We start from the raw sequence: 12,649 nt of genomic DNA, 5'->3' as shown, positions 1-12,649 counted from the left end.
GGTTCGCCCCCTCCGCGCCGCGCGCCCGGCTACCAGGGCCGCCCGGCCGCCGCACAGCCCGGGCCCGGCGGGGGAGGCGCCGAGTGGCACATCGCGGGCGCCCGCCCGCCCCGCGCCCGCCCCGCGCCGCCCGCTCACGCGCCGCCCCCCCGGCCCCCCTGCCCGGCCGCGGCAGCCATGGCCGCGCGCCTCCGCTCGCTCGCTCCCGGCCCGCCCGCCGCCCGCCGCCGGGTAAAGTCTTAGGTTCAGGGAACAAAGCCTGGCTTGGTAGGGAGCTTTTCGCTCGCTCACTCGCTCGCTCGCTCCGCGCGTATTTTCCCTCTTTCTTTTTCTTTCGGCGGCTGTCGGTTGTTGTGCCTGAGCTCTCCCTGTGCCTGCCCTTGCGTCTCGGGCCGGGGTCCCCGATTCTCCATACCCCTCCGCCCCTGTCTTCGTCTCTTCTCTTGAACCCCGAGGAAACTCAGAGGTGGAGATCGGAGGAAGGGGCGCTAGAAGGAACAGGAGCTACGTGGGCCGCTTGCCCTTCCGTGTCGGGGGTGCTCTTTGGGTGGCCGTTCGTGGGCTCTTTCCTCGGAGGCCCCTCTGGAGGGTAGACACTTTCACACGCAGACGTTTGTTCATTACACAAATATTTATTGAATGCTTACTGTGTGCAGCCGCTGGGATAGAGCAGTGAAACAACATACAAAACAGGTATAGATTCCTGCCCTCAGGGAGCTTCCGATCCAGCTTATAGACTCAGGCGCGCCCGCACAGGGACTCCGACCCCTTAGAGGCACACCGAGGCACCCACGGACACACAAACTCACCCCCAGCCTCATCCAGCCACACCACCGGACTCTCCCAGAGACACAAACTTCAGGTCCGACCCCGCAGGCACGCTTATAGACCCACGCCAGTTAAAGACCCACGACTACGGAAGTGCCTGCAAACAGCACAGTTACACTTGACCTCTAGGCACACACACTAGCACACAACATAAACTCACACACAGCACCCCCAAAGGATCAAAGCCTGACATTGGGTCTGGGAAGAAGTGAGGGGCGTCAGCCCGATGGCTTTATCCCAACACCGGAGTGGACCAGGGGGACGCAATCTGATCCCCCTTCCCGCTTCCTAAAGGGGGGGACGGACGCCCTCAGGGACCAAAGGTCACGCTCCCTCCGCGGGAGGTGGGGTGGCGGAGGGGAGAAGGCAGTCCGGAGGGCTTCAGCGACACTTCAAAGACCTTGCGCCCGGGAACGCTTCCTGCGGGGGAGGGGCAGACGGAGAGGAGAGGGGAAGAGCGGCAGGGGTACTTGCGGGTGGAGGAGGTTGCCCCCCTCTTCCGCGCACTGCCCCCCTGGCCGACTCTTCCGCCGGGACCGCCTCCTTTTCACCCGCACCTGTTCAACCGGAACATCAAGGGGCCAGGACCCGCCGCCACCCCTCCCCTCGCGCCTATTTAGTACCTTTCATCCGGGAAGCGGGCGGGGGGGGGTGTGAATCCCCGCCCGGGGGGGGGGGGAGTAGGACGGGGGAGAACTTGTCCTTGACCTGGTCTTTGGCGTCAGGGATTTACTCCCTAATCCCAGCGACACTGGCGTTTGGGGAGGTCGGGGAAGCTGAGCCCTGGGCTGCAGCCCTCCACCTCCCTCACTCCGGCGAGGACCCAAGAATCCCGGAGGGCTGCCAGGACGTAGAAGCTCTAAACGGGCGCGGCGGGGAGGAGGCCCGTCTCTGCTGCTTCCGTGCCTGGGGGAGGGGGCCGAGAGCTAGGGGTTGTCGGGGCCGGCCGGAGGACCCGGATTCCTGCGAGGACCGGGATCCCTGCGAGGACTGCCAAAAGCCGGTATCCTGGTCCGCTTTGTGAACTTCGCTCATACGAAAAGTTAAGAAAAAGACGAGAAGTCTCACTTAGGAGTTTCTAACGAATTACTTTTACTGACAAGAATAAAACTTGAAGAAAATTAAACGCAAAAATGTCAGCCCTAGCCATGCACCATTTTCGGAATATTTGAATATTTGCTTTCGGGACCAACCGCGGCCGAAGTTTCGGGTTTCGCCGGACGAGGGTCACTCGAAGGCCCATCGGTCCCTGCATCCAGGGGCGGGCGACGTGGGGACTGGGGCGGAGGAGGCTTTGTCTTTGGGTCTCATCCCGTGCGGGTGCAGCGCCCGAAGAGTGTGTGGTGAACGCGAGATACTTGGGCACTTAGTAAGTGTATTAGGAACACTGTTTCGTTTAATCCTCCCCACAACCCTTGGGGGTGGGTGTTAATATCTTATTTTATAAATAGATTAGTTTTGGTTCCGGCGGATAAGTGACTTGCCCAAAGTCACACAGCCTGAAAGCGGCAGAGCGGGGACTTGAACCCGATCTGTCCTCTGGTAGGGCTGGGGGTCCGCCACCACGTGTAGGTCGAATGCCTGTGTTTAACTGAGATGTCCGCCCAGCGCAAGTGTCCCCTTCCGAGGTCACTGGGGAAACCCGGTGCCCCGAGGGTTGGGCTGGATTAGTGGCGGGTGTTCCCATGGCTGAGCTGTAAAGCTCATTACCGGTCTTCCAATATTTTCCTGAGAACCTACTGTGTGCTTACACACACCACGAGCAAGAACAAGACTCAGCCAACAAGTGGTTCAAGTTCGTCGTGCTCTCTTCGGTGTAACTGAGCACTGATTTGGGATGTCACGCTGATCCTGGCTGTGCAATTTTTCGCGAGTGACTTGACCTCTCAGGCTCAGCTTGTTCCTCTTGAAATGGGACGTTAACTCCCTCTGGCAAGCGCTGCAGTGAAGATCTAACGAAAATCCTTTTGGAAAGCGCTGAGGCACACAGTAGGCGCTCAATCCCTGCTCCGCCCGCCCCTCTAAGCTTGCCAGGGCAGCAGCGTGTTCCCGCTCCCGCTTCCCGCCTCCGGCATCCTCGCCCGACTCGCGCGTCCCGCGGCTGAGGGACTGGGGCAGAGAGGACCAAACAGAAAATTATTTCCGCCCGCTCGGCCCGCCCCGCCCCGCCCCGCCCCGCCCGTCCCCGGAGCCAGAAGGGGATTGTGGGGCCGCCGCGGCCGCCGCCGGAGCCGAGCGGGGCGGAAGCGCGCGTAGCGCTGCTGCTCGGGCCCGACCGCGCAGGCCCCCGCACCTCCCAGCCCGGGACTTCGGGCTGTGGTCGGGGCGGTCCCGGGGTCCGAGGCGGCTGCCGCCGCGCGCGTTTCCACGAAGCCCGTCTCTCTGGTTCCCAGAACCGAGCGGGGGAGGCTGAAGAGTGTCGAGGTTTCGCTTCTGCCTAGCCGGCCGGGCGCTTGGTTTCGCGCGTCCCGGGGACTGGGGGCGCGCCCTCCCCGTTAGAAAGCCCCGGGCTCCGGGAAAGAACTGCGCCGGCGCCCGCGGGTTTGCGTTTCGTTTGCGTCTCGCTTTTCCCTCCCGAAAGCAAAGCTTCTGACCTTGGGGCGTTCAGAGAGGTTAAGTTACTTTCTCTAGGTAACCCAGTAAGAGGCTTCAGGTGGTTTCCTGCTGGGTGGGAAAGCCTGTGCGTGGCCGAACAGAAAGAGGAGCGCTAGCGTCAGAAAGACGTGGGTTCAAGACCCAGCCTAGCCACTTACTGGCTTTGACCATCGGCTAGTATTGCGTTATCTGCGACCCCCAGTTCCCCCATCTCAGAGTGTGGACGCTAGTAACAGCCCCAGGGTTGATGTGAACAGTGACATTGTCAAGTCCCCGGCACAGGGAAGGGTGATTTCCCAGTCAAAGGTTATGACTCTGCGGTGGTCTCTCCAGTAGGCCTGGCTGGGGTGCGAGGGCGGGTGTACAGGTTCTTTCCTAAGTCAGACCTCCTGTGCAAGAGGGAAAGAGGATTGATTTAAAGAGGAACTGGTGGGAGCGAGGGGATTCCCCAGGCATTAGGCGGCCAGTCGTCATGATTATTGTAAATAGTGACTCTGCATGGGTGGGATTTTTGACTTTTCAGATCTTTCTACGGGAACAGCACAGTACTTAGTGTCAAATCCTGCCTCTGCCATTAGCTAGCAGGGTGACAGAGTCTCAGAACCAAAGTTTGCCAATCTGGAAGGTGGGGACAATTGGATGCCCTCTTCCAATCGTCGGGGCTTTGGCAACTCCAGCCCGTCCAGGTCCCAGCAGGTGCTTTAAGAGCTTCGAGTGAGCCCAGGTAGTCCCTCGGATCACATTAGAGCATGGGGGACTTCCTTTAGGGATGGAAGATGTATAGGAAAGGAAGAGGTTCGTGGAGTGAAGTAGCCATCTGCCCCAAGTTTCCCCAGAGCTACCTGGAATCTAGTTCCAGCCCTGCCCCTAGCCGGCTGTGACCTTGGCCAAAGCACTTGCCCTCTCTGGCATTTGGTTGGGTGACCAGATCTTGAAAATCTCCTTGGAGTTAACATTTTGTGGTTGATGACTTTGCTCTTGGGAAGTTTCCAGACTGAGAGATGCCAGATGAACAGTGTATTTGCCCTGCTGTGTTCCCCTTTTCCACCAGTTCCTCCTGAAGTCTCATCTCCATTCTTCCTGTTCTAGTTGCTGTCACGACAGAAGTCGAAAAAGTTGTATTATTCAGCCTTTTAGCAAATACTTCATTGAATCATCATGGATGGGCCCTCGGAGAGACACAGCACCCAGGGTGGTGGGACTGACAGACCTATAGAGAAATAACCTCAAGGATATAAGAGCCATGCTAGTGATCAGGACAGTGCTGACACGGGCAGAAAGAAAGTAACTGTGTTCATGGAGTCAGAGAAAGTCTCAGCTGGGACCAAGTGTGTACAGGCAGATAAGAGGTAGAGCATTCCAAGCAAGGTGGGGGGGGGGCGGGGGGGGGCGGGGACAGCACGTGCAAAGGCACAGAGGTAGGAACCAGCAAAGTGTTCCTTGTGACACTGAAGGTGTGCCTTGTGGCAGCCACCAGGTGGTTTGTGTGGCCGGAGAGCAGGAGGGAAGGTTAGAGGGAAAGCCTTAAGGCGGACGCTAGATTAAGGAGACCTTGGATGTTTTGGTGAGGAGTTTGGGTTTAATCCTGAGGGCAGTGGGGAGTCTCACTAAGGGCTTTTAAGAGGTGCAAACCATATTTGCACATCGGTTGTCAAGTCTGGGGTTGGTTAGAGTTGGGGGGAGGCTAGAGGTTGGGAGATTGGTTAGGATAGCAATTCTCAACCTTTAAAATGCATGGGAGTCCCTGGGGGGTCTTGTTAAAATGCAGATTCTGATTCAGTAGGTCCGAGGTGGGGGTCTGAGATGCATCATTTTTAACAAGTTCCCAGGTGATGCTGTGTTGTTGATCCGGGAGAGCACATTTGAATAGCAGGTGGTAGGAGACTTATAAGGGCCCTGCTGAGAGAAGATGGTTTGACTCCAGCAGAGCGGAGGGGGATGAGTGGAGGGCTGGGTATGAAGATGTCAAGAAGGTGGGATGTTAAGAGTAGGACTGGGGCTGCTTGGGGGGCGGGCAAGACCGAGGGGATGACTCCCAGAGGTGTAGCCTGGGGGTTTGGTGGATGGGGCTCGTCTGTCCTCTCACCGGTAGATCCCAGGAGTGAGGGGAGGGGAGGGGGTGGAGCTGGTAAGGAACCGCTTGAGACATGCTGGCATCGGGTGTGGCACACGGGGCGGTGATGCTCGGTAGGCAGTTGATTGTTTGTGTCTGGATCGGCAGAGTCTGGGCTGGAGAGACCCAGAGGGAGAGGGCCAGAAGGCTCTCCTGAGAAGTTGGAGGGTTCGCGTCATGGAAGTCAGAGAGGGACTTTGAAGAAGGAGGAAGTGATGCCAGGGTCACATGCCACTGGGAGGTCAAGAGAGGAAAGGGTTCTGCAAGGAGGAGGTCCCTGGTGATCTCAGCCCGGAAAATTCCAGGCGCTGGCGGTTGGTTGTGGGTCAAGCGTGGATTGGGAGGCGAGAAGGGAGGGGGTAGTGGAGTACGCGCTAGGGGGATGGGAGGGTCAGGAGACAAGGATGGACACCTGGGAGGATTATGGTGCCAGCGGCAACAGCTCACTTTTGATGGAGCTGATGTGCCAGGCATGGTGCCAGACATCTAATGTGACAGGTTCTCTTCTTGTCCCCATTTTACAGGGAAGGGGACGAGCTTGGGGGCACAAAGAGCATACAGCCAGTAGGTATAGAAGCAGGATTTGAACCCTGCTTTTAAGCATGGGATCCAAATTGTCCGTAAGAGGGCTGTTCTGGAGCCGGTTCAGAACTCACTGTCCCCTTCTCCCCAAGCCTCTCCCTGTCTGTGACACCAGTACTAATTCACTGCCGCTTATTTAGCCCATCACCGTTTGCTGACCCCTACTATGTGTATGCCAGATAAGGGGGCAGACGGTGGTGATGCAGAGAGGATCGAAGCAGGTTGCAGCCCTGCAGACATTCAGGGTGGAGAGGAAGAGCCAGCTGGTGGGCAGGCGAATGGCGCCACACAGTATGATGTGTTATGATGGGGGCTGGGCCACCCTACGGGGAGAGCCCCTTCCCCGGCATCTGCCTGGGGAAGTCGAGCAAGGCTCCTTGGAAAGGACAGGGTCAGAGCTGTGACTTGAAGGTGACCAGGAGTTTGCCGGGTAGTCAGGTGAGGGAAGCCCTGAAGGCAGAGGACCGGGAAGTGTAAGTGTTAGCGCGAGAGCACCGCTGTGTTCTGGGGGGAGGAGGGTTCGGTGAAGGAGTAAAAGGAGAGGGCAGGGGAGGAAAGCGGACGTGAGAGCAGATGGGAGGGAAGGGATCAGGGCACCTCACATGTGGACCAGACTTGACCCCAGGAGCATGAGATCCCGTGGAAGATGCTGAGCAGATGCACATGATGACGAGTCCACTGTGGCCGCAGCAGAGTTGGAGGTCAGAGGGTTCACGCGGATGATGGAATGACCTCGGAAATTATTGCAGTGCCAGGATGTAAGTTCCATTGAGCAATGATTTTTTTTTAATGTTTATTTTTGAGAGAGAGAGAGACAGAGTGTGAGCGAGGGAGGGGCAGAGAGAGAGGGAGACACAGAATCGGAAGCAGGCTCCAGGCTCTGAGCTGTCAGCACAGAGGCCGACTTGGGGCTCGAACCCACGAACCGTGAGATCATGACCTGAGCCGAAGTCGGACGCTTAGCCGACTGAGCTACCCAGGCGCCCCTTCACTGATGTATCCTAAACATCTGGGTCAGCATCTGGCACGTAATGGGTGTTCAGTTAATACTTGCCGAATGAATGAATGAATCAGCCGATGAGTCAATGGATGAATGACCATAGCTGGGAGTAAGGAGTCAGGCCTGTACTGGAGTGTGGTACTGGTGTGTAGGGATGGAGAGACAGGAGGTGTAGAGGGTGAAGTAGAGAGAAGGGAGTGATGGACAGTAGGTAGTCATGGAGTGTGAAGGTGACTCCTAGGTTTCTTCTTTTTTTTTTTTTAAGTTTATTTATTTATTTTGAGAGAGAGGGAAAGAGAGAGAGAGAGAGCAGGGGAGGAGCAGAGAGAGAGGGAGAGAGAGAATCCTAAGCAGGCTCTGCACTATTAGCACAGAGCCCAATGTAGGGCTCGAACTCACGAGCCATGAGATCATGACCTGGGCTGAAACCAAGAGTTGGATGCTTAACCAACTGAGCCACCTAGGCGCCCCTACTTTTCTGTCTTAAACAGCAGGGCTCCTGAAGAAATGAGGAGGAGGGGGAACAGGATTGGGAGAGTTGATGAATTCGGACTGGGGCTTGCCGATTTTGAGGTCGAGCGGACTGTCCCTGAAGAGGGTTGGATGTGCGTGTCACTTTAAAAGTTGTAAAATGCTTTTGAAGCACACGTGATATTCTTCCCACCTCCTCTGCCATATCCTTGATACTCTGAAAAAATATCAGAGATATCTTTGAGCATTGTCAGCAGTAGATGGTAACTGAAGCCCTGGTGTGGGTGAGATCACGCTGGGAGGCTGTGCAGGTGCAGAGAGCAGAAGGCCAAGGCCGGACGCATTTGAGAAGGGGCAGAGGGAGAGAAGCCAGGCAAAGAGCATGAGAAGTGTCCAGAAATGGAGGAGGACCACAGAGAAAATGGTGTCATAGAAACCAGGGAGGAGAGAGGAAGGAGAGAGGGAATGGCTTGCAGGGCAGGTGTCTCAGAGTGGGGCAGCTGGTCCACGTGGCGGAGGGGATGGCAGTGGATTGCATGAGGAGGGGGAGACAGTGTGAGTCCAGACACCCCCCGAGGGGCTGGGCTGAGAGCTAGACGGAGACACGGCAAGGGGAGAGGCGGGGAGGTCAGGGAGGGCTGGCTGGCAGTTTTCCAGGTCAGTCTCCCGCACGAGGCTTGGGTGGACCAGAGCAGGTGCTCTACTTCCCCCAGAGAGAAGGAAGGAAGTGAAGGATGTCACTGGTGAATGTCTGAGTGTAGGACTTTTCTGCTTGTTAGCATGCATTTTCTCTTTTTACAACATTTTTTAGTCCTCTGGGTTTTTTTTTCCCCAGTTCTATTGAGATACAATTCATAACTTTGTATTAGTTTCAGGTGCACAACATCATGATTTGATATATGTATATATTGTGCAATGATTACTGCAAGGAGTTTAATTAACATCCATGGTTCTCTATTTTTTTTTAATCAACTTTGTATGGAATAATTGACATATAATCAAACGCACGCATCTTAACCGTACAAGTGATGACTTTTGACAAATCTATACAGCCACGTAGCCGCCTCCCCAGTAAAGATATAGAGCATTTCCATCTCCCCAGAAAGTTCCTTCATATCCCATTACATTCCTCCAGACGCAGGCAAACACCGATGTGATTTCTATCACTGTAGATCAGGAGAGATTCATTTTGCTGGTTCTAGAGCTCCACAAAAGTGGAATCTTACAATGTGTACTCTTCTGAATTTGATTTCTCTTACTCTGCAGGTGTATTTTTTTTTTTTTTCTGAAACAGGAAGCACAGCCATTGCTGGGTGGGGGGCTCAGGTGGAGAGCAGGAGAGGGAGCCCCTTGGGGCTGGGGGACATCGGCTGGGCAGTATTCCCCAACGGTGGCCCGCAGCAGAAGCAGAGAAAGCAGCTGCGTGGCTTTGGGTTCAGGTAGGAGTCGGTGCTCAGGGCGTTGAGCCTTCTGGGTGCAGTTTACCTTGGCGGTGGCAGGGTGCAGGGTGAGGCCCCGCGGCTGGCTGGTGTGAAGATGAGGAAGTCTGGACTCAGAGAAGGGGACGCGGAAGGCCTTCAGGATGGATGGCGGAGTTGGGCTTGAAAATCCCGGAGTCGTGCCTGACTTCCCACTCTCCACCGTCGGCCTGGCCACTTCTGTCGAAATGTCCCTGGGACCCTTGTCTTTGTTCCTGGGCCCAAGCGCCTTGAGCTCGAACCTCTGCTTGTCTAGGCTAAGCCTCTGCTGGGACCCATCCCTCCTCCCTCTTGTGGGGTCTCTTTATTCCTGATCTGCAACCCCTCTCTCATCTACCTCTTTCCTCTCACCCTCCAAATGGGCTCAGGCCACCTCCGTCCAAAAGGCCACTCCCCGGCACTTGTCTCCTGGTCTCTCTGTCTCCCACCCCTGCTCTGCTTTGTAAATCAGGAGACCTGATTTACACCACTCGAGTTGACTCTCCGGCCCTCCTCACCCCTGCCGAAATTGCTCTGCCAGGGGTCAGTCACCAGTCACCACCTGTCGCCAGTGTTTTCTGGAGGTCATCGCCTGGCCAGTGCCCCGCTTTCTGTTTCAGAGGAATGCCCCACTGGGTGATCTGCCCTAGAACTCTCCATCTCCCCTTCGCTCCCCACCTCCCCCTGCACCAACTGCTTCCCCCACAGCCTCCTCCATCTCCACTGACGGCAACTCAATCTTTCTAGCTCTTCGGGCCCCAAACCTGAATTTCTGATTTTGCTCACGCTCTGCTCTGTCCGCAGATCCTGCCAGCCTCACCTTCACGATGCACACACGAGCCCAACTCCTTATAGGGAGGGGCCCGTAAGGTCTCACAGAGCCTGCTGCCCCAACCCCTCCGGCCCCGTCTCCACCCTTCCCCTCGTTCCTGTGCTGTGGCCACACCAGCTTCCTTGTTGTTTCCCCGTGCACAGCTGGCATGCCCCTGCCTTCTGGTGGGCCACCTTAAAACTGCAACCTGTACCCTTTCTGCCCCACCCCTTATCTTCCTCATACTTTTCCTCTGTCCTTCACGGGCCTCATTATCCCTGTGTTTCTGTGTGCGGTTTGCGGCCCCCTCCGATGTAAGTGCCACGAAGACGAGGATCTTTTTGGATTTGGTTGCTGTATTCAAGGGCCTAGAACTGTGCCTGACACATACTTGGTGCTCAGTACACATTTACTGAAAGAACTGAAGGAATTCTGAGCATCTGTCTTCGTGCCCTGGACACGGAGCTGTGGGCCCAGGATCCAAGTGTCGCCAGTCTGAGGCCCTCATGCTGTGTTCTGGAGGAACCAAGTGGCCAGGACAGAGGCCGGTGGGGCTCTCGGTGGCCGGTGGTGGCTGTGCCCGCGGTGCCCAGGGGGTGCCGTGTCCGATGCCAGTTCCTGCTGAGAGACAGCTGTGCTCTTTGCCTCTTGGCCCCAGGGCTCCAACGCTAGGTGATCCTTCCCATTTCTCTACTTTTCCTAAGAAGCCAGAGTCGGTTTCCCAGACCCCTGGCTGGTTCATCTCAGAATCGTTAAGGCCAGCAGCTCCTTGGTCACCGTCCTGCTTAACCTCTCCACGGCACTGAATCCTCACGACCGCGCTGCACGCCTCTCTCACGTTTCCCAGCCACCTTTGCGGAGGTCCTTTGCCTCTGCCCATCCCACAGGGGTCCTCTTCCCGATGCACATGACTTTCCCTGGCAGAGCGTGTTCACACCTATGGTTTCTACCCTGACCCACGTCCCCGTGAGTTAGTCCTGACTGTTCTCTAATCCAAGACCTCCCCCCACCCCCAACCCCGGGCTCCTCAGACCGCATCCACTTCCACTTATATTCGGTCCCTGGGAACTGCGACCAAAACTGAAATGACATCTCCTCATCCCTGGGCCCACCCCTCCTCTTGTCCTACTTCAGTTAATAGCCTCCTCTCTCTCCTGAGAAAGAAACGTGAGGGTCCTTCTCGAATCTTTATCTCTCTCCCTCCTCCTGCGAATCAGCCCCCAAGTCTCATAAAACCTGCCTTGTAAATACCTCTTAAATCAAAGTTTCCCTAAACGCAGCCCCCTTTCAGCCCTAAGCATCCCTGTGGCAACCTCGGCAGGTGCCTCCCAGTGGACTTCTGTTAACCATCTTTCTCCTCACTGTACCTCCCAGTGGCTCTTGGAACCGATCTCTGGGCTACACTTCTGCTGGGCACGGAATGTTCAGGTTCCAGGACCCCACCCTCAGGCGGCTCCCTATCAGAGGGGGCATCCACACCTCTAAGCCCCAGAGGCAGACAGATGCTAGCTGAGAGGACAGACAGCCCATCCACTGGCTTCAGTCTCTGACCCACTCGAGCCAGGAGACACACTGTAGGGCTCTAGGCTCACTGTCCTCCTGTACCTCGAACAGAAAACAGGTCTCATCAGAACGAATGTAAGAGTGTCCTTGCTTTGAATGAAATGCCAAAGAAGGATAACTTAAGCTAATTATCGAGGCATGCCGGAAGCCAAATTATAGACATTGTCATGTAATAAACACCATTTCTCAAGAGAGCGGCTTGGAGACATCTGGGCAGCTGGAAGCCTGAGCTCATTATCTTCCCTCCAACCTGCTCTGTCTCCTCCTACATCCCACCCAGCCAGCTGCCTCCAAGTGCTGCCGATTCTCCCTCAAATACCTGTCCATGCTTGTGGTCACTGCCTTCCATCAGACCTTCACCATCTCTTGCTGCAACCTTGGGTGAGTGATGGGTGACGCCTCCATTTCCCTCATCTGCAAAATAGGATTTTTGTTTTAAACAGAGCGGCAGGTTTCACTTTGATCAAGTGTGGCAAACCCCGAGCACACAGTTGAGTTCAGGCTGAGCATTCAGGAAATGCCAGTTCTCCTTCCCTTCGTGCTTCCTCACCCCTTTCCCTTGCCAAGTCTGACCACATGATTTCCTTTGCTTAAAAGTGGTCCTTAATTCCCAATCCTACAGGATAAAATCCAAATTTCTTATCAAGGCAGTCACCCCTTTGAGTTCCTGCCCACAGTCCTCATCACTGTTCAGCCACACTGACCTACTTCATTCGTTTATTAAAAACGTGGTCATGGGGCGCCTGGGTGGCGCAGTCGGTTAAGCGTCGACATCAGCCAGGTCACGATCTCGCGGTCCGTGAGTTCGAGCCCCGCGTCGGGCTCTGGGCTGATGGCTCGGAGCCTGGAGCCTGTTTCCGATTCTGTGTCTCCCTCTCTCTCTGCCCCTCCCCCGTTCATGCTCTGTCTCTCTCTGTCCCAAAAATAAATAAACGTTGAAAAAAAAAATTAAAAAAAAAAAACAAAAAAAAAACGTGGTCATCCATGGGGCGCGTGGCCGGCTCAGTTGTTAGAGCATGTGACTCTTGACCTTGGGATCCTGAGTTCGAGGCCTCTGTTGGGCATGGAGCTTACTTTAAAAAAGTAGATAAAAAAAACAAAAACAAAAACAAAACAGTCACTCCAAAGTATTATCCCACAGATTATTTGCTGGCCCTAAAGGAAGAAAATGCAACTTCTCAATAAATAAATCGGCTCTCACCAATGGCACCTACCAGTCAGTGTTCCAT

This window comes from Lynx rufus, unplaced genomic scaffold (assembly GCF_022079265.1).
Source record: "Lynx rufus isolate CCGP_SWC_20201006 ecotype Redwood Valley unplaced genomic scaffold, mLynRuf1.p SCAF_18, whole genome shotgun sequence".
Classification (NCBI taxonomy): domain Eukaryota; kingdom Metazoa; phylum Chordata; class Mammalia; order Carnivora; family Felidae; genus Lynx; species Lynx rufus.
Note: the sequence above shows the minus strand (reverse complement) of the source record.